General features: G+C 39.1%; 1 protein-coding gene and 1 pseudogene across 2 annotated transcripts in view; both read left to right on the forward strand.

The window, feature by feature from the left end:
• Positions 1 to 4,224: 4,224 nt before the first annotated feature.
• On the forward strand, positions 4,225 to 4,661 carry LOC144324626 (ATP synthase F(0) complex subunit C3, mitochondrial pseudogene; annotated as a pseudogene).
• A 9,159-nt stretch (positions 4,662 to 13,820) lies between these two features.
• The window catches only part of ZNF638 (zinc finger protein 638), an 81,559-nt gene continuing 73,512 nt past the window's right edge, over positions 13,821 to 21,867 (forward strand). Inside the window, exon 1 of one of the 2 annotated variants that reach the window (XM_077842844.1) lies at positions 13,821 to 13,973. The gene's annotated coding sequence lies outside the window, so the exon portion shown is untranslated. Of the gene's footprint in view, positions 13,984 to 21,867 lie in introns of both variants that reach the window. The other variant, XM_077842842.1, reaches the window with a different exon arrangement.

Below are 21,867 nucleotides of genomic sequence, written 5' to 3' on the forward strand. Positions count from 1 at the left end.
GACATCAGTCTTTTTTGTTTTTGCCAATCTGATAAGTGAACAATTTCTTACTGTTTTTTTTAAAGATTTTATTTTTATTTTATTTTTGTTAATTTTAAAAATTTGTTTATTTGATTTGTTTTTTTTTTTAAAGATTTTATTTATTTATTCATAGAGACAGAGAGAGAGAGGCAGAGACACAGGCAGAGGGAGAAGCAGGCATCATACAGAGAGCCTGATGTGGGACTCGATCCAGGGTCTCCAGGATCATGCCCTGGGTTGCAGGCAGCGCTAAACCGCTGCGCCACTGGGGCTGCCCCTGTTTGTTTATTTGAGAGAGAGAAAACGAGTGGTAAGGAGGGGCAAAAGGAGAGAGAGAGAGAAGCAGACTCCTTGCTGAGTGTGGTGCTGAACCAACTGAGCCATCCAGGTGCCCCAAGATTTTATTTATAAGTAATCTCCACACGCAACAGGCACTCCTCTTCTTACTGTTTTAGTTTGTATTCCTTTGATTACTAATAAGTTTGGGTATTTGCACTTTTCTTCTATAACTTGCTTGTTGATATCTGTCTTAGTTTGGACTGCTATAAGAGAATATCATAGGGATGTCTGGGTAGCTCAGTTGGTTCAGCGTCAGACTCTTGTCCTCTGCTCCAGTCATGATTTCAGAGTGATGGGATCAAGCCCCACCTCTGGCTAGTTGTCTGCTAGGGATTCTCTCTCTCCCTGTCCCTCTGCCCCTCCTCCTGCCTCTCTCTCTCTCTCTCTCAAATAAATAAATAAATCTTTTTTAAAAAGAGAGAGAGAGAATATCATAAAATGAGTGGCTTATAAACAACAAACATTTATTTCTCATAGTTCTGGAACCTGGAAGTTCAAGATCAGGGTACCAGCATGACCAGGTCTGGTGAGATCCCTCTTCTGGGTTGCAGACTGCCATCTTCTTGCTGTGTCCTCACGTGACTGAAAGAGTGAGAGAGCACTCTGGAGTCTCCTTTATAAGAGTATGAATCCCATTTATGAGGGCTCAGACTCATGACCTAATCATCTCCCAGAAGCCCCACCTTCTAATACCATTGCATTAGGAGTTAGGATTTCAGATTATGAATGGGGATGGGGGGACACAAATGTTCACTCCATACAAATATCCTAAGCTTGTTAGTTTTTATGTTTTACTTTATCATACAGAAAATGTTATTCTTTTTCTTTTGGTGTACAGTTCTTTGTATTTTAATTCATGTGTAGATTTGTATAACCACCACCATAATCAGAATAAAGAACAGTTTTATCATTCCCAAACACTCCCTTGTGTTAACCCTTTATAGTCACACTTTCCCTTCAATGATAACTCCTGACAACTGCTGATCTACTCACCATCACTACAGTTTTGTGGTTTTGAGAATGCTATATACATGGAATTACATAGAATGTAACCTCTTGAGACTAGATTCTTTCACCAGGATGTTTTGAGTTTCATCCAAGTTATAGTATGTTTCAGTAATGTGTTCCTTTTTTATTGCTGAGTAGTGTTCATTGTATGGATGTACCGAAATTTGTTTATCCATTTACCCTTTGAAGAACATTTGGTTGTTTCCAATTTGGGGTTATTACAAATAAACCTGCTATGAACATCTGTGTTTGGGTTTTTGTGCCAATATCAGTTTTTGTTACTCTAGGGTAGATTCTCAGAAGTGGGATTGTAGGGTTATATAGAAAATGCTTGTTTAGAAAAAAAGTGCCAAACCATTTTCTAGAATGGCTGTACCATTTTGGATTCCCACTAGCAATGTATCATATTGCTTTACTGCATTTGCCACAGCTATTAAATTAAGACTAAGTGCCTTAGCTATAAGGTACATTATATTAGCCAGACCTGTGACTTATGAATGGACTAGTATGAGAACTCTGCCAAAAAGGTGACAGGGGACCTAAACAAATCTGAATTTGAGATTCTCAGAAAGAAGAGAAGCAGAAGCCAAGATGAGCAGTGAAGCAGCATCCTAGAGGTACAGAGTCATCTGTATGATAGACTTATTTAAGTAGGGGACAACAATAGCTTATTTCAGATGGAATAAGTCGATGGTAAAGTTAGCAGTGCTGCTTTTGGGTCATGAGTGATGAAAAGTTCATATTCTATTGCTCTTTGAGAGCTGGCTTCCCAGAAGCTGAGCTGGAGACTGCTACTCTTTTTTTTTTTTTTTTTTATGTGTAGCTTTAAAATAAGCTCTCATAAGTTATGAAAGTAACCATTAATATAAAAGCTTTATTGAGATATAATTCACATAACATACAGTTCATCCATTGAAAGTGTACCATTTGGTGGCTTTTAGTATATTCATAGAATTCTACACAGCCATCACCATAATTAATATTAGAAACATTTTCAAAAAAAAAAAAGAAGAAACATTTTCATCACTCTTAAGAGAAACCCCATACCCCTAGCCAAACAACCTTTTTAAAAATATTTTTTAAAGATTTTATTTATTTATTTGAGAGAGAAATAGTGACAGAGACCATGAGCAGGGGGAGAGGGAGAAGCAGGCTCACCACTGAGCAGGGAGCCCAATGTGGGGCTTGATCCCAGGACTCTTGGACTGTGACCTGGATGCCCAACCTGCTAAACAACCCAGGTGCCCCTAAACAAACTTTCTTTTTTTTTTTTTTTTTTTTTTTTTTTTTTTTTTTTTTTTTTTTAAATTTTTTAAAAAATTTGTGGCAAATTTGTGGCAAATCAAAAAAATTTTTTTTTTTTTTTTTTTTTTTTAAATTTTTTAAAAAATTTGTGGCAAATTTGTGGCAAATCAAAAAAATTTTTTTTTTTTTTTTTTTTTTTTTTTTAAATTTTTTTAAAAATCTGTGGCAGAGACACAGGCAGAGGGAGAAGCAGGCTCCATGCACCGGGAGCCCGACGTGGGATTCGATCCCGGGTCTCCAGGATCGTGCCCTGGGCCAAAGGCAGGCGCTAAACCGCTGCACCACCCAGGGGTCCCTAAACAAACTTTCTTATCATGGAGACCAAGTGCAGTTCCTGATTATTCCTAAGTAACAGGTTTCCATTCCCTGCAAGTCCCTGAAAGTATTCAGACAAGATAATCACAACTTACTGCAGGAGCCAGGTATCCACCCACCCTACTGAAATTACAAAGCCTACTTCCCATATGTCATTGTTCACTCTGTTTATGAGTATGACTCTCACAAGGCCCTCTGTGATGTGTGATGTCCTCTTCCCCCAGATTATAAGTATATGTGACAACAAAATGCTAGCAATCTCCTATCATTTGTGCTGGGTGTTGTGTGTTCACCCATGCCAATAATCCTAGAGTGAGAGTCCCACTCTCACTAGTGGGGTGATTAGGAAGAAACTAAAACAGGTGTGTAATAGCAGATTTGAGCAAGGAGAAGAAAGAATCAACACACTTGAACATAGTTAATTGAGGGGCACCTGAGTGGCTCAGTCAGTTAAGTGTCTGCCTTTGGCTCACGTCATGAACCCAGGGTCCTGGGGTTGAGCCTCACTTTGGACTCCTTGCTCAGGAAGGAGCCTGTTTCTCCTTCTCCCTCTGCTGCTCCCCCTTCTTGTGCTCTCTGTTTCTCAAATAAATAAATTAAATATTTAAAAGAGAAAATAGTTAATGGAGATTATCCAGTCTGAGGAGCACAAAGAAAAAAGAATGAAGAAAAATGAACAAAGCCTAAAAGATATGTGGGACATCATCACACATACCAACATATGTATAATGGGAGTCCCAGAGGGAGAGGAGAGAGAATACAGGGAAGAAAGATTTTCCAAGGAAATAATATACAAAGACTTTCCAATTTGGTGAAATACATGAAACTACACATCCACAAAGTTCAGTGAACTCAAAGTTAAGCTTATCCAAGCAGGATAAATTCAAAGAGATCCACATGCAGCCACAATATAGTCAAATTATTATAGCAAGGAAGAAGGGACTTATCTTTTACAAGAGAGCCCCAGTAACAGTGACAACCAATTTCTCTCTGGAAATCATGTTATCCAGAAGACAATGGAATGACATATTTAAAGTGCTACAGGAAAAAAAAAAAAGCATCAACCAAGAATTATATGTCTGGTAGAACTATCCTTCAAAAATGAAAGAGAACCCATCCCTTTGATCTCTGTTGTAGTCACAGCCCACTACCTTCCCAGAAGAGAGGAAGTGGGAGAGGACCTTATGTTGCTTGTTGCCCAAGTCTTCTTGCTGTGCTGCACCCAAAGAGTATAAGATGTTTATCTGTGCCAAGGGTTCCTGCATCCCTGCTCTGATGCAAACTGGATCCAGAATTGCATCCAGACCCATTGCCACATCAGTGTCATCTTGATAGAAGAGGGCTCTATAGTAATTAATGGGACACAGAATGGTGTGATTTAGCTAATCCAGTGGGAATTTCAGACCAGTGCAATCAGCAGAGACATTTATACTGCTACCAATCTTATTGGTGCAGGTGCTTCAACAACAGGAATGGTAGTTTCTGGTGCTGGTATTGAACTAGTCTTTGGCAGACTTCTCATTGGTTAGGCCAGAAATCCCTCACAGGATCATCAGCTGTTCTCATATGCTATCCTTGGACTTGCCTTGTCTGATGCTTTTGTTTGATGGTTGCTTTCTTAATTTTGTTTTCCATGTAACAGAAATTACTTCTTGAAATGTTGTCATTCATATTAATTATGAATGTAATTCTTTGATTTTACTGTGACTTCAAAACATATAGTGTTGGAGTCATGGGAATGTACAAGTTTCCTCCCATTATCTGAAAGTAGAACAGTCCTATGAAATATTTATTAAGCCAAAATGATATAAAGTGAAGCGTATCCCCCACTTTCTTAAGATTGCATTACAGCCCTTTGTTTTTATGAAAGACCCATATTAGTCCCTGTTTTAGCTGATTCTTTTTTCTGCCAGTTCAAATCAACTGTTGAATCCTTCTAATGAACTTGTCATTTCAGTTATTGTACTTTTTACTTCCATAATGTCCATGTGGTTCTTTGAAAAAATTATTCCTCTATTTTTATTGACATTCTCTATTTGTTGCAACATGTCATACATTTACTTATATCTTTTAGCATAGTTCCTTTTAGTTCTCCCAATATATTTCTAATAATTATTATAAAACATATTATTATGTTAAATCCAATATCTGGACCTTCTCACAGGCAGTTTCTGTTGTCTATCTTTTTTTTCTTGTGTATGAGTCACGCATTCTTATTTCTTTGTCTTGTATTTTTTTTGTTGTTGAAAACTGGACATTTTAGGTTGTATATTGTAGCAAATCTAGATCTTTTTTTTAAACTTTTATTTATTTATGATAGTCACACAGAGAGAGAGAGAGAGAGAGGCAGAGACACAGGCAGAGGGAGAAGCAGGCTCCATGCATCAGGAGCCAGGATCGCACCCTGGGCCAAAGGCAGGCGCCAAACCGCTGCGCCACCCAGGGATCCCGCAAATCTAGATCTTGATTATCCCTTTCTTCTGGGACTTGTTTTTGTTGTTGTTTGCTTATTTATTTATTTAGTAATTTACCTGAATTATTTTAGTGAAGTGTATTGCCCCTTCATTGTGCAGCCTCTGTTCTTGCTCCTTAAAGACTGCAGTCTTGGATGCACACAAATTACTCTGGGATGGCAGTGTTTTATTTTTATTTTTATTTTTTTAAAATTTTTATTTATTTTTGATAGTCACAGAGAGAGAGAGAGGCAGAGACATAGGCAGAGGGAGAAGCAGGCTCCATGCACCAGGAGCCCGATATGGGATTCGATCCCGGGTCTCCAGGATCGCGCCCTGGGCCAAAGGCAGGCGCTAAACCGCTGCGCCACCCAGGGATCCCGGATGGCAGTGTTTTAGCAGGACTCTCTTTGACAGTCTCTTTTCCTGATCTCTCTGTTATGCTGTCTGCTTTGGTTAGTATTTAAAATTCTTTCCCTTTTGGGGTTATTAACAGGCTGGATGTTCTCATGAACCTTTTACTAGTGTAAGTAATCCAATAAAAGAAGAGAAAGTCAGGTAGAAGCTATCCTTGTTATCACTTAACCTTAGAAATCACACAGCATCCCTTCCACCACATTCTATTCATTAGAAACAATATGCTAAGTCCCACCTGCATTCAGTAAGTGTGGAATTAGGCTCTACCTTGTGAAGTGAATTACATCAAAGAATCTATGGACATATTTAGAAACCACCTTAACAAGAAGAGACAAACTGATTTCTAGTTACCATTGCACTAGCTTTGATAAAAACAGAAAAATAACTGCTTATTCTTTTGAGTTTTTCTGAACTCCTCTCTATATGATACATGGGTACAGCTTATAGTCAGGCACCAATGAGGCAAAATTCAAGGATCAATAAGAATCAAGTTTTGTTGATGTTCATGTTTATTAGCGGGTCATAATATGACTATGGGATTTCTCAAACTTTCATGATGGCCCTGTATCTATCCCAATCATCACATTTGGATTCTAAAGACATATGAAGGGCAATTATTACTCCCAGCTCCTATTTTCTACAACACTTGCACTTGAGATGAAATGGTAATGAGATTCCTTGTGTCATTGGGACAAAGCCCCATGTATATTCACAAATCACAGGAAAAGGTTTGTGATGAGTCTTCTTTTTTCTAATCCTTTCAGGCATTGAACTGTGCTGAGCAGGCAGGAGCTGAGCTGTGAACAGAGCTTCTCAGTACTTGTCTGGCCAATCAGAAAACAGAGTTGTTAAAAAATGGGGAGGAATTAAAGCATTGAGATGGAGTAAAAAAAAAAAAATGGGGAGGAGGATTGTGGACAAGAGTGATGGTCAGAAGAGTAGGCAGAGTAAGATGACTTTTATTTCCATCAAGAATATTGACATTTTTAGGTGGGAATGTGAATTTCTGCAAGTGGTCCAAGGTGGCTAAAAAATATAAAAATGTGGAGTAGTGTGGATATGGTAGATTCTAAAATAAAAAAAGTGGGGTTGGGACACCTGAATCAGCCTCAGATGGTTAAGGGTCTGTCTCAGCTCAGGTCATGATCTCAGGATCCTGGGATTGAGCCCCACATCAGTTCTCTACTCAGTGGGGAGTCTACTTCTCTCTCTGCCCCTCCCACCCCCCTCATGCTTTCTCTTGCTCTCTCTCAAATAAATAAATAAAAATCTTGAAAAAAAATTTTTTTTTCTTGGGAATGCCATAAATATTCATGAGCATCTTTCAGTTTATAGGAGATTTCCAGACTCACATTTTATGGGCAAGATAATCTAGTCCCTTCCTCGTCCCCCACCCTCATTTTATGAAAGATTTTATTTGTTCATTTCAGAGAGAGAGAGAGAGAGAGAATGAGGAGGGAGGTAGAAAGGCAGAGGAAGAGGAAGAAGCAGACTCCCTTCTGAGCCCCAATGTGGGGCTTGATGTGGGGATCAATCCCAGGACCCAGCGATCACGACCTGAGCTGAAGGCAGATGCTTAACCATCCGAGCCACCCCGGCACTCCTCCTCCCTCTTTTTACAATATGAGAACTGAAATCCAGTGAGGTCATTATCAGAACAGGAGCTAGAAAGGAAATTCTTGTGATTCCTAATCCAGTATGTATCAATGTTCTGTAGAGCCACAAGTGGCTTATAAAGATTTGCATGATCTGATCCCTTGTACTTCTCTATCCTTATCTGTCCTTCCTCTATATCATTTCACCTCAACTGTGCTGGCTGCCTAATTATTTCTTAAACATACCCAATGTGCTCCAGTCCCAAGGCCTTTGTACTTGCTTGGTGTCCTCTGTTGGAAAGCTTTTCTTCCAGATATCAATGTGATATTCCCTCTCTCTTCCTTTATATCTATGCTCTACTGTCATCTTACCAGAGAAGACTTCCCTGACTATCTTCTGTAAGGCATTACCCAGCCCCTGCTTCATCATTTTTCCTTTACTCACTTTATTTCCCTTAATTTATTTTACCACATTATATATTCTTTTGTGTATTGTTTTTTCCACTAAAGTGTAAACTCTGTGAAAGCAGATTCTTGACTTTTGTTGACTACTCTATCCTCCAATATTTAGAATGTCAATTTATGTCACTCTTTGTTCAAAATATTCCCATCTCATTCACAACACAACCCAAAAGGCTTTAAAGTGGGGATCCCTGGGTGGCGCAGCGGTTTGGCGCCTGCCTTTGGCCCAGGGCGCGATCCTGGAGATCCGGGATTGAATCCCACGTTGGGCTCTCGGTGCATGGAGCCTGCTTCTCCCTCTGCCTATGTCTCTGCCTCTCTCTCTCTCTCTCTCTGTGACTATCATAAAAAAAAAAAAAAAAAAAAAGGCTTTAAAGTGGTCTTTGTGGGCAGCCCTGGTGGCTCAGCGGTTTAGCACTGCCTTCAGCCCAGGGTGTGATCCTGGAGACCTGGAATGAGTCCCATGTCATGCTCCCTGCATGGAGCCTGCTTCTCCCTCTGCCCATGTCTCTGCCTCTCTGTGTGTCTCTCATGAATAAATAAATAAATAAAATATTTAAAAAATAAAAAATAAAATGGTCTTTGTTACGGACTGAATTGTTCCTCCCAAATTCATATGTTGAAGTCTTCACCGCCAGTATGCCTCAGAGTAGGACTATATTTGGAGGTAGGACCTTAAAGGGTGATTACAGTTAAGTGGAGTCATGTGGGTGAGCCCTAATCCAATATGACAGGTGTCCTTATAAGAAGAGTTTAGAGACAATAGGGATGCGTGTGCATAGGGAAAAGCCCATGTGTGGACACAGAAAGAAGGTGGCCAATTGCAAACCAAGGAGAGAAGCCTGAGGAGAAACCAAACATATCTATACCCCAATCTAGACTTCTAGACTCCCCAATCAGTTTCTAGACTTGAAACTGTGAGAGAATAAATCCCTGTTGTTTAGGCCACCCATCCAGTGATATTTTGCTAATGGCAACCATAGCAGACTAATATAGCCCACTTCTCTACCACCTCATCTGCTGTGTCCCTTCTTACTCATGCTGTTACAGCTTCTTTGGCATTTTTGTAGTTTCTCAAGTATGACAAGCTGGCTTTCACCTTGGAATTTTTGTATTTTATGTTCCGCTCTTCCTGGAATACTCTTCCTCCTAGATTTCTCTGCGGTTTATTCATCCAGGTTTCTGCTGACATGCTGCCTTCATAGATAGTCATGCCTTTATTTTTTTTAAAGAAGTTTATCTATTTATTTATTTTTAAAGTAATCTCTGCACCAACATGGGGCTTGAATCCATGACCCTGAGGTCAATAGTTGGATGTTCTACTGAGTGAATCAGCTAGACATCCCTTAGTTATACCTTTTTTGAATACCATCCTGTTTAAACTGCAAACTCTGTTACCTCTTTATTCCCTCTCCTGATCTTGCTTGTTTTTTCCCATAGCACTTACCATTTGACATACTATATATTTACTTGTGTATTGTCTTCCATGAGGCATGAGTTATTGGTGCCTTTGGTTTGCCACTGACTCTTTGGTGCCAGATGAGTTCCTGCAACAAAGTAGGCCCTCAAGTACTTAGTGGGTCAGTTAATGAATTAATAAATGTTACTGGCCTATAGGTAGACAAATGTATAAGTAACACAGACTAGAAGGTCCATAAATCCATTTTCTGTATGGGGACTTATTTCTTTGTTGTTTGTTTTTTAAAGGGAAGGGCTATTTCAATGAAGGAGGGGAAAGCATGTTTTTTCTAACACATGGAAAATTCATGATTGATTTAATATATTTGGAAGAAAACAGAGTTAGATCTTTGCTTCATATCACAAAAAGAATAAATTTTATTTTATTTAAGTTTATTTACTTATTATTCAATTAAGTAATCTCTACACCCAGTGTGGGGCTTGAACTTATAACCTCTAGATTAAGAGTCCCATGCTCTTCCAACTGAGCCAGCCAGGTGCCCTAAAAATAAATTTTAGATTAAATATGTCTAACTGTAAAAAATAAAAATTTGAAATTATAAACAAAAATTTAGCAAGTTTAGGAGAATTTTTGTATAATTCCTAGGTGTGTATGCTTCTTGGGGGTGGGGTGAGACTTCTTAGATAAAAAGAATACTCAAGTCACAAGGGAAAAGATTGACAAATTTGATTACATTTAAAATTTATAATGGCAAAAGAAAATATGAATGGGACAAAACCAAATGCAAGATTTTGACAAAGGGTTAATATTCCTTACACTGAGAATTATCTTCTAATAAGAAAGAGACAATCTGCTTATTAGAAATATAAGCAAAGAATATTAAAAGGATTTTTGAAGGAGGAAATGCACATGGCCAGTAGATATGAAATGAGGCTCAACAATTTCATACACACACACACAGACACACACATGCACGCACATATACTTTTTTACCCATCAGGGTCATTCATTTTTTTGGATAAAATATACGCTGATTGGGATCCCTGGGTGGCTCAGCGGTTTAGCCCCTGCCCTCAGCCCAGGGCGTGATCCTGGAGTCCCGGGCTGGAGTCCCACGTCGGGCTCCCTGCATGGAGCCTGCTTCTCCCTCTGCCTGAGTCTCTGTCCCCCTCTCCCCCCCTGTGTCTCTCATGAATGAATAAATAAAATCTTTAAAAAAATAATTAAAAAATATACACTGATTTTCCTACTGTGTGCCAAGTATCATCCTAAGTATTGGAGATAAAGCAGTGAAGAAAAGAGGCAAAATCCCTAATATCATGGAGCTTATGTTCTAGTGGAGAGAGATAGATAAGAAACAATAAGAAATAAATTATATGGTATGTTAGAAGGTGATAAGTGCTGTAGAAATAAATCAAACCATATAAGGGACAGCATAAAAGTAAAAAGAATTTATGAGGTTAGTTTGCCCAATTCTCGGGAAATGAGTTTGAAAACCCAGATGAGTGGCACTTGAGTGGTGCAGTCAGTTGAGCATCCAACTCTTGGTTTCAGCTCAGGTTGTGATATCGAGGTTGTGATCTCAGGGTAATGGGATTGAGCCCCATGGGGGGCTCCATGCTCAGTGTGGAGTCGGCTTGGATCTCTCTCTCCCTTTTCTGCTAATCTTTCTCTCCATGTGAGCACTCTCTCTATCTCAAATAAATAAATAAATAAATAAATAAACAAACAAACCCAGATGAAATGGTTGTTTTTCTTTTTTTTTCTTTTAAAGATTTTATTTATTTATTCATGAGAGACAGAGAGAGAGAGAGAGGCAGAAACACAGGCAGAGGGAGAAGGAGGCTCCCTGTGGGAAGCCTGATGTGGGACTTGATCTTAGGACCCGGGGATCACGACCTGAGCCAAAAGCAGACATTCAACCATTGAGCCACCCAGGTGCCCCAAAATGGTGGTTTTTCTAGGAGAATTATTATTATTTTTTAAAGATTTTATTTATTCATCCATGAGAATGCACAGAGGGGAGAGAGAGAGAGAGAGGCAGAGAGAGAAGCAGGCTCCATGCACCGGGAGCCCGACGTGGGATTCGATCCCGGGTCTCCAGGATCGTGCCCTGGGCCAAAGGCAGGCGCCAAACTGCTGCGCCACCCAGGGATCCCTTTCTAGGAGAATTAAGTTACAAAAATGATTGCAGGGGGGAGAGAAAAATTCTAATCCAATTATATATCATAAAAACATTTAAAGAAAGTTGTTCAAGAGCCATTCCCAGAAAAAGCATCAGGTGAGATATTTCAAAGGTTAATTATACCAATTCAAAAGTTTTTTTTTTTAATTAAATAAACTCTACGCCCAATGTGAGGCTCAAACTAATGACCTGAAGATCAAGAGCCAGATTCTGTACTGACTGAGCCAGCCACGTGCCTCTGATTATGCCACCTTTTAAATTACAGACATGTCCAATGATATTTAAGTCGTTTCAGAGTTTAGAAAAAGAAGTGAGGTTGGGAAGAAATGGTCATTCTCCTATGCATTTAGTGCAAGTGGGAATCTGGATAAGCTTTTTTTTTTTTTTTTTTTTAATTTTTTATGATAGGCACACAGTGAGAGAGAGAGAGAGAGAGGCAGAGACACAGGCAGAGGGAGAAGCAGGCTCCATGCACCGGGAGCCCGATGTGGGATTCGATCCCGGGCCTCCAGGATCGCGCCCTGGGCCAAAGGCAGGCGCCAAACCGCTGCGCCACCCAGGGATCCCTGGATAAGCTTTTCAAAAAGGATTCTGACAATATGTAGCAGAATTAAATCTATCTATCCATCTAATCTATCTATATATACATCTTTAATGTAGAATAACTATTGGGATTCTAGCCTTTAGAAATAAAAATATCAGTTGGTAAGGCTGTTTATATATGAGCTATGTTTATAGTATCAAAAAAGACTGAAAACAACATCAGGGTCAAGAATAGGTTAAATAACTGATGGAACCATGCTATGAAATATTGCACAACTATTTAAGAAAGCAGATCTATATGGTTTACTGGGAGAAATATCAGTAATCTTAAAGGGAAATAGGCTAATGTGTAAGTTTTTGACAAAAAAGAAAAAAAGAAAATTTCCCATTGCATGCAAATAACACGTTTATGTATGTTTGTATGACTATATAGAAATATATGGGAGTAAAAAAAAAAAAGAAATGTATGGGGGTGCCTGGGAGGCTCAGGTCATGATCCTGGGTCAAGCCCTATGTGGGACTCCCTGCTCAATGGGGAGCCTGCTTCTCCCTCTCCCTCTGCCTGCCACTCCCCCTGCTGTGCTCTCTTTCTGTCAAATAAATAAATAAAATCTTTAAAGAACAAAAGAAACAAACAAACAAACAAAAAAAAACAAAACAAGGAAAAAAAAAGGAAATGTATGGAAGGAAACACTTCAAGCTTTAACATTGGTTATGTGGAGTTGGCTTGTTGGCTTTTTCTTTGTTGTTTTTGGCTTGTTGCCTCTGCAGGATTTTTAGTTTGAAATGAAAATCTGGTAAGATACATTTTATAAGAAGACTTTTCTTTCAGCTTTTTCTGTTTAACATGACTAAAAGAAATACATCTCTGGAAAAGAAGGAAAAAGAAAGGAAGAAAGAAAAGAGAAAGACACATTTGCTTGGGTGCTAGGTAAAAGTGGTGCATGAGACTTCAGGCAGGCGGTGTGTGATTTGTGTGGCATCCACAGGCAAGACTTGGGAGTTTCACCCGATTTTGCCCAATGATTGAGCTTTTATGTTGGTGTAGTAGAGTAACCTTAAGTTACTCAAGTTCTCTCAACCCCAAATTTTCCATCAATAAAGTGAAGGTGTCAAGTATCCACCACACAGGTGGGTATTTTGATTGTGAAATGACACATGAGAAGATTTTTATTTATTTTTTTAAGATTTATTTATTTATTTATTCAGAGAGAGAGAGAGAGAGGCAGAGACACAGGCAGAGGGAGAAGCAGGCTCCACGCAGGGAGCCCGACGTGGGACCCAGATTCCGGGTCCCCAGGATCACGCCCCGGGCTGCAGGCGGCGCTAAACCGCTGCGCCCCGGGGGCTGCCCAGATTTTTAGCTTAATAAACAATAAACTCCAACTGAATTCTAATTTCCTGACATAGTCAGGGGCTGTGATACACATCACGTCACTGCTCAGAGGGATGCAAAAATAGGTAAAAGGCGAGAGCCTCATGGCAGGCAAAATCCTAACCATACAGAGCGTTATGATACCCAGTGCGCGGTGTTACCGAAGGCAGAAACGGTCGGGGGGGGCTTCGCGGAGGCGAGACAACACAAGTCTTCCAGGTTGCGCAAGATTTGGACGGGCCCGGAGCAGAGCAGGCAGAGGCGCCGACGCGGCGGCGGCCAGCACAGGGCGCTCCCGGGCCGCCCCGCGCGCGAGCGCTCCCTTTCGGGCCGAGGCTCCTGCGGCTCCTTCCTGGCGCCTCGGGGCGAGCGCGGGGCCGGCGGTACGCAGGCGCCGGGAGCCGATGAGGGCTCGCAAAGGCTCGACAGGCGCGCATGCGTGCAGCTCTCTGGAGGCGGTAGCTTCTTCGGCGTCGGGACCGGAGGCTGAGTGCTAAACTGTGTGGGGCGCAAATGGGATCCGGCTGTTAGTCGGGTAGGCATAGGTAGGACCGCTGCCTTGGGGGGCGTAGGGGCTGCAAGGCGGGAGCCCGTAGCGTGGGGCTCCCGAGCCTCTCCTGTGCGCTCCGGGCCGACTATTGTATCTGTGTCGCAGCGGCTGCGCACAAGATGGCGGCGGGCAGGCGGCGGGGGCGGGAGGAGGCTGGGGGACCCCCGGGATGGGAAGGGAAGCTCGGCTGCCCCGCTGCCGCGTCGGTTCACTTGGCTGCCCTGGAGGGCCGCGTCGGGCGCCCGTGCTGGGACCGTGCTTCCGGAAGAGCCGCCTGACGCCGTTGCACGGGCGGAGGAGCGAGAACGGCCCTCGGGCAGCGCCGCGGCGGCCCCTTCCCCATCGGGGCAGGGCCTGCCGAGGCCGAGCCAGGCCTGACAGCCGGAGGAAGCGGCGGTGCGGGAGCGCCGGGGAGGGAGGAACCGTTCCCGTCAGGCCTTGAAGCGAGGCGGCGGAGCTCGAGCTGAGCCCTCTGGCGCGCGGCGCGGCGCGGTGCCGCGAGCGTGGAGAGAAGAGCAGAGCATGTTTGTGTCTGGGGCTGGGGAAGGGGGGGGGGGTGTTAGATCCTGCGGCGTCTGCTCGCCCCTGTCCCCTATGCCTGCTGTTTGCGGGCTGGAAAGCAAAGAAAATGTCACCTCTGTGCGGGATACGGAAGGCTCCGAAACCGTTCCGGTACAAATTTCTCAGAGGAATCGCGAATACGGGTCGTTAGTGGTTTGTGTGCGATTTCTAGGCTGAGCCCCGTCCTGTTGGGGGGGGGGGGGGGCGTATACCAAACTGTTCCATCCTTGGGGACGTTTGAAACCGATCTTTTGTTGAGATAATTGCGAATGGGGGGAACTTCTGTTAGTACAAAATCTTCACTCGAACTAGACAATGACGGCTGCCTCGAGCTAATTTTTCTTAATCTTAAAATTTGCTCTAAGGAGGAATTTACTTATTTTTTTTTTTATTTTTTTGGGAGGGGGGACCCTTTTTATTCTGAACACTTTTTGAAGAAAAGCTTGTTACCAGGATCCGGCAACTGAAAGTTGACTTAAATTCTTTACCTAACCGGCTTTGGAATTGTGCACAAAAAAAATTCCTTCGTTTTTAATTCTCCCTCGTCTGTTGTAAAGGGTTGACTTATTTGTTGGGGATATTTGCTGATTCAGATTTGTGATTAATATTGATAAATTGGAAAAAATCAATTTCCAAAAAAATGCTTAATGAGGTCTATACAGAAAAATGTATAGTTCACAGTATTTCAACATAGCTTTAATTTTATTAGACATCCTAGACTTAGTTTATGTCCTTTTTTTTTTAATTTGACAGTACTTCGTATGCATTTTATTTCCCCATACTCTGTAAATACTTTCAAATTATTATGTAGAATCCAACATGTTAATACAGTGAAATATAGTGGGCCATTCTCTGCTTGATTGTTGCCATCCAGTAAGGGGAAAGCTAAAGCATGGAAGAAGTCACAAAACCTCATTGGTTTCTATTAACTAGTTTTCAGAATATTCTTGTCATATATTTATTACCTTGAATATTGGTTATATTTTAGTCTTGTAATCTTTTTTTGTCTTGGAGGGTGTATATAACATACTCTTGTTTAAAAAACACATTACAATCAGAGATCACTTTGTTATTCATGGATGTTCTAAAGATTTTTTTCTTAGATGCTCTAAAGAAGGTGATCTCTGGAAATTTTTTTTTTTTTTTTTGTTTTTTATGTAATAGTGAAAGAAAATGCGAGACAAATAGTTTAGTGAATAGGCTTTGGGATCAGAAGATCTGGATTCAAATCTATTTTTTTCTTACTGTATGTCTAAGATTTTGGGCAAGTTCCTTTAGTCTTACTGAACTTTTGTTTTCTTATGTGTAAAATGGTGCTAATACCTACTTCCTATTTGGGATTGTTGTGAGAATTGGGAGACAATGAATGGAAAGCCCCTATCCATTGGCACATAATAGGTGCTTTAACGTTAGCTATTACTTTTATTACAAATGTTTAAGTTTTAGGCAGCATCTTTTGATAGGAGATCGTCTCTTGTGAATATTCCCTTTTAGTTAAAAAGAGGCTTAAAAGAATTCAGATTAAATTGATAGAATTTGGAGCTGAAAAATCATTTAATATTTCATTGAAATATTTGGTGTATTTATAAATTTTATATGTTCCTCACTTGTAGCACTTACCAAAATAAAATGTAACTTATTTATATGATTGTTATGTTCATCTTTGTATCTGTCCCGTTGCCTGGTATGTATTCCAGGTTCATGTGTTGAGTAAATGAACTCAGCTGGTAGTTGCCAGAGCCTGGGTAGGAACCCCAGCCCTTGGAGTCCAAATTGTGCTCTTCCTACTGTGACTTAATGTATACTGGACAAAGTTTGGTTAAATCTGTCCAAATTCTTCATAAGATGCTTTATATACTAATCAGATAAGATGCTTTATATACTGGAATCAGTGCTTCCGTATGGGTACCCAGTAACATTGACCTATTTTGCAAGGAAAGAAGAGCTACTGAATGTTGGTATGTGGTGGTTTAGACCGCCTCCAAATTTTGAAAGTAGTTCTATTTGTAGCTAAACCCAATAAGCCCCATTTGTATTCAACTTTACTTACTCTGTTATTCAACTTTATTTACTGTAGTCTGAAATTTGTGGCTTAGAATCAAAGTGAAAAGAGGTATATGGAAGATAAGAGAGTAATGGAAAGGAAGAAAATGAGATGCAGAAATAAAACAGCTATAATAATGATCAGTGAGGGTCAAGAGCAAGGATTTTGTCCGGAGAAAAGAGTTCAGGGAATACAAGAGAGTTTTAGTTTCAAGGCACACATATTTTGATATTTTCTTCGTGGTTACGTTGGGCACATAGATATTTTGGATTATTTTCAACTCTTGAATCCCTTTAAATACCGAAATAATTATTGTTCCGGTCTTTTAAGGTTTTACACTTTTTTCCTTACCTTATTTCCACAATTTTAATTTGTTAAACTTTCAACTAATTTTTGTTGTTCTACTGTTGAGTGAATGTTGTCAACTTGATTTTCTTTTGAATGTGTTCATTTCTTTAGAAAACTTTTTATTATGGAAAATTTTAAGAATATACAAGGGCAGAGAGAATTATGCGATGATTCATCTGTGTACCTGTCACCCAGTTTCAATAATTGCAAGCTAATGGTCAGTCATGTCTCTGCCTTCCACCCTATTATTTTTAAGCAAATCCCATATTACTCATCAGTGTATAGTTCAGATTTTTTTCTCTACAATATTTAGAGAAAACGTGTATCACTCCTAAAATAATAATTCCTTATGCCAGTATCCAAATTTCCCCAATTGTGTCTCATATACCACACTTACAGTGTGTTTATGTAATACATGTATTAATTTCAACTACTATATTGAAATTCTCAGAAATCACCTAAATCTTAATAAAAGAAATAAGTATCTATCTACGTCTTAAAGCATTTTGTTTACTATCTTAGTGCCTTTTGAGCAGCTGCTGTGAATCAGGAGGTATAATTTTTTTTTTTAAGATTTATTTATTTTGGGGTGGGGAGGGGCAGAGGGAGAGGGAAAGAATCTCAGGTGGACTCGGTGCTGAGTGCAGAGCCTGATGTGGCCTCGATCCCAGCCCTGAGATCATGACCTGGGTCAAAATCAGGAGCCAGCCAAGAGCTGGCCGCTTAACTAAGTCACCCAGGCACTATGGGAGGTATAATTTTAATGGTCACCACACCATTCTGAAGTGGGTATTGTTTTTATTCCTGTTTTTCACATGATGAAACTGAGGCTTGGGTTAACCAGCCTGTTGAAGGTCACATTTTTAGCACTCAGCAGGACCAGAATTAATACACTAAATCTAAGAACTAAGTTCTTAAAAAACACTATGCTACATTAGTGTTAAATTTTACTTATGGGAGTTAACCAATTTTGAATGAAGTAATTCACTGGCACCCCTCCTAGCAGGGTGGATATCTTCAGATTAGTTGAAATGTCCCCAAAGATGAGATTATTATGAATTGCATAATGGGCTAACAGTCAATAGGGAGTGAGCATGATGCTCACTTTTTTTTTTGCTTGCTTTTTGAAAAACAAAAATGTGTGTAGAGCTGATGCTCTTTTGTCGTGTTGCATGTTTTCTGCATGTGGCCATACTTATAACCTTTTCTTTTTTTTTTACTTAGTATATAATTAAGGAGTTAATCTCGTACTTAAAAGGTTGGATTATTAATTTTTGAGTGAATTAAATCTCTGACAGGAATACCCTCTCCCTTCCTCCCCTCTTCTATTCTTGTATGCATATACACGTGATTTATCCCCCCCCCAACTGTTTGAGAGTAAGTTGCATATATTGTACTCCTTTACCTTAGTTTATTTCCTTAAAAACAGGGTATTTTCTTTTGTAGTTATAGTAAAATAACTACATAGTAATTAGTTAAGTAAATTTAACAGTGATACAATTCTTTAATCTGCCATTTTCTGGTTTGTCAATTGACCCACTAGTGTTCTTTATAGCAGTTGTTGTTTTTCCACAACAGGATCAGTCTAGGGTCAGGTAATTGCATATAATTGTCATGTCCTTTAGTTTTTTTTACTCTGGGGCATTTCCTATAGCCTTTCTTTATCTTTAGTGAAGTTGACATTTCTGAAAAATATGGCCTGCTTTCCTTCTCTGTTCTTTTTACCTTTTTTTTTTTTTTTTGTAATAGAACATTTCTCATTTGGATTTCTGTGATGTTTCCTCTTGATTAGATTCAGATTATGTGTCCCTGGTCAGAAAAATCACGTAAGCGATCCTTTGTCCCCATTGTATCAAATCTGGAGGTATATGATATCCATCTGTCTGCCACGGATGATATGTTTGATGCCCCCTCACCCCCCATCTCCGAACTAATTGATTTAAGAAGAGACATTCTAAGACTATGCAGATGTCCTACTTATCAAAATTTCCCTCTAGATTTAATACGCACAGAAGATTCTCTGTCTGAACCAGTTTTTACTATTACAGTTACAAAATGATGATTTTCAAGTCAGCAGTTCCTCTACATTTGCAATGATTGATTGGAGTTACAGACTCTTGATTTTTTTCAGTGGTTTATAATTTATTGTCCAGTTTTTTCTTTTTTTCATTTCATATTTGTATATCTTGTATTGGACATTGAAAGCCTTGGTTCCCAGCACTATCAAAACATTTACTTGTTTGCTTAATCCTGTAACATATCTAAAGTAATTTAAGAATTCATCCATATCATTACAGAACTCCCCAAAACAAACTACTAAAAAGAATTTATTTGTAATTCTCCCCCTTTTTCCTAGCTTCTCTAAAACTGAGGATATATATATATCAAATAGTGGGTTCATAAATTACTTGAATTAATTTTTTAAATGGGTTATAGTATGCATTTGCAAAATGATTGAATTTGCTTTCAGTTTTAGATTTTTCTTACCTTCTTCCATCCTTGTTTTAATTTAAAAAAATGAAAAAATAATAAAAATAAAAAAATGTTGGTTAGTATGCTTCTAAAAGTCAAAGCTATATAATAGTATACTCCATGTATATTTCATATACTCCATGAAATATTCCCAATTTTTTTCAGTCCCTTTTTATTATCTCATATAGGTAATCATCTTGTTTTCTGTGTTATCCTACCTGTGGTTTTTGTAACTGTAAGCAGATACATGTGTTTTTTTATTTTCATTTTTTTATACAAAAGGTAACCATGTTAGGGCACCTGAGTGGCATAGTCTGTTAAGCATTTGCCTTTTGCTGAGGTTGTGACCCTTGGGGTCGTGATCCTGGCATCTAGGGATCAAGGGCCCCATGTTGGTTCTCTGCTCAGTGGGGAGCCTGCTTCTCCCTCTCCTGAGGGTTCTGCTTTTGCATATACGTGCACTCTCTCTCTCTCTCTGTAAAATAAAACCTTAAAAAAAAGGTAACATGCTATATATGCTTTTTTGTTACTTGGTAAAGACTTTAAGGAATTTGGCATTTTAAGGCATTTGACCAAATAGTTTAGGTATGCTTAATCAAAGATTTTGGAAACCCATTTTAGGCAGAGACAAGACATATTTTGGCCTGTATGCTTCATGGAAGTGAACAACCTAATGGCAGGGAGGTCAAGAATGCAGTTATGCCTCAGAACAATTGCATCTAAGCAGTGAATGTCTTCAGTACTGTTTTTACTTCTTGGTCCTGAGGTCTTCTGTTACTTTGGCTTTATTTTGTTTCCATGCTTGTGCTTTCTTACTAAGGCAGTAAATATGCTATCAGCATTTGAGTTTTATCAACATACACCACTTTTTTAATTTCTAGTTTTAAAAACAATCTCAGGACAGATTTCTTTATTCCAGCTCTGATCAGGTGGGTTCTCTTTGACTAATTACATTTATTGAGGGTAGCAAGACAAGCAGGCCCACCAAAGCACTTCTCAGTGAGGCATCATTTACTATAAATTCAGTGTGATCTCTCAAAACCCATTTATGTATGCAGTGCTTTTAAAAAAAAAGTACATATAAAAATACGTACAATTATATGCATCCTGTTTATCAAAAAGTTGTTTTTCTGGAAATTGTAGCTTAAATCATTGCTATATGAAGTTGTTAATGCATGGTTCTCATGGTAATCTGTCCTTGGAATTGTGTGTTGTTAGCAAGTTGAGCTTCCATATTTTTTTCATGTATGGAATCATGATGTTTAGCAATCCTTTCAAGTGGCAGGGAAATTTGTGACACCCTCTGTGATATCAAATAATGTTTCTAATTGCCTTTTTATTCTTTCTGGTTATTTAACAGTTACCTTGAGGTACCACATTTTGGCATTTTAATTTCTAGTAATACTGCCCAGCTACACTTGTGGTACCTTCAGAATTAGGACCTACATATTTTCTGAGATGTGAAGAGACAAAACTAATGGTAGAAAAGAGTTGGCCAAGTGGATCCATCTGTATACTAGAAGAGATTAGTAGATTGACATTTAAACTGAGGAAAGCATAGAATGACATGTACTCCCTCTTATATTAAGTTACCAGTGTAGTCCCTGTATTCTTAGATACTAAAGTGGATTTCTATATTGTCAGTCACTCTAACAAAATAATACCAAATGAAATATGTGGGTATATATGTAGAAAAATAATGGTAGTTTTCCCTTTATGTTAAGATTATAGAAAACAACTCTTCTGTGTGTCATGAAGGTGATTTTTCTTTATTGGGGGGGTGATAATGAATATTTGTTACTTTTTCTAATTAAAAAAACTAAAGCTATGACATTTACATTTTATATCTAGAATATTGCATGAAAAAATAGAGAGGAGTTAAAGATTTTAGTTATGATCTTGCAACTTAGTTCTGAGGCTTCACTTAATCTGTAAAAACTGGGATTCCCCTTCTCATAGGATTATTGTGAGGTTCCAGTGAGATAATATAAAGTGCTTTGTAAACTGAATACTATAAAATTCATGTTTGGGGGTTGATAGAGATTTTTTCATTATGAATCTAGTGGAGCCATTATGATCCGGCTAATTTTTAATGATGCTTTTAGATTTTTAGATTTCTGATTTCTTTACCAGTATCTATAAAGAAAATAAAGGATTCCCTTATGAAAGATTACATTAGAATAACAGGCAATTTTTGATTGTGTGTGGTAGTGAACATCTCAGAAAGAACTCATGGGATCTAATGTCAGTATCTTTTTAATAGATCGAGCCATTTTTGCATGCCTGATTCAAGAAGTCAGTTTCTATTAAGTGTTTTTAAAAGAATTTTTATGTTTGACATTTTATTGAATATTTGTTTCAGAGTGGCATGCTTTGGTTCTTAAAAGGTTACAGAAAAGAATTAAGTGCTACTTGTCACAACAATAGAATTTCTTTCAGAAGTTCAGAAAGTAT

Source organism: Canis aureus, chromosome 12 (assembly GCF_053574225.1).
Source record: "Canis aureus isolate CA01 chromosome 12, VMU_Caureus_v.1.0, whole genome shotgun sequence".
Lineage (NCBI taxonomy): Eukaryota > Metazoa > Chordata > Mammalia > Carnivora > Canidae > Canis > Canis aureus.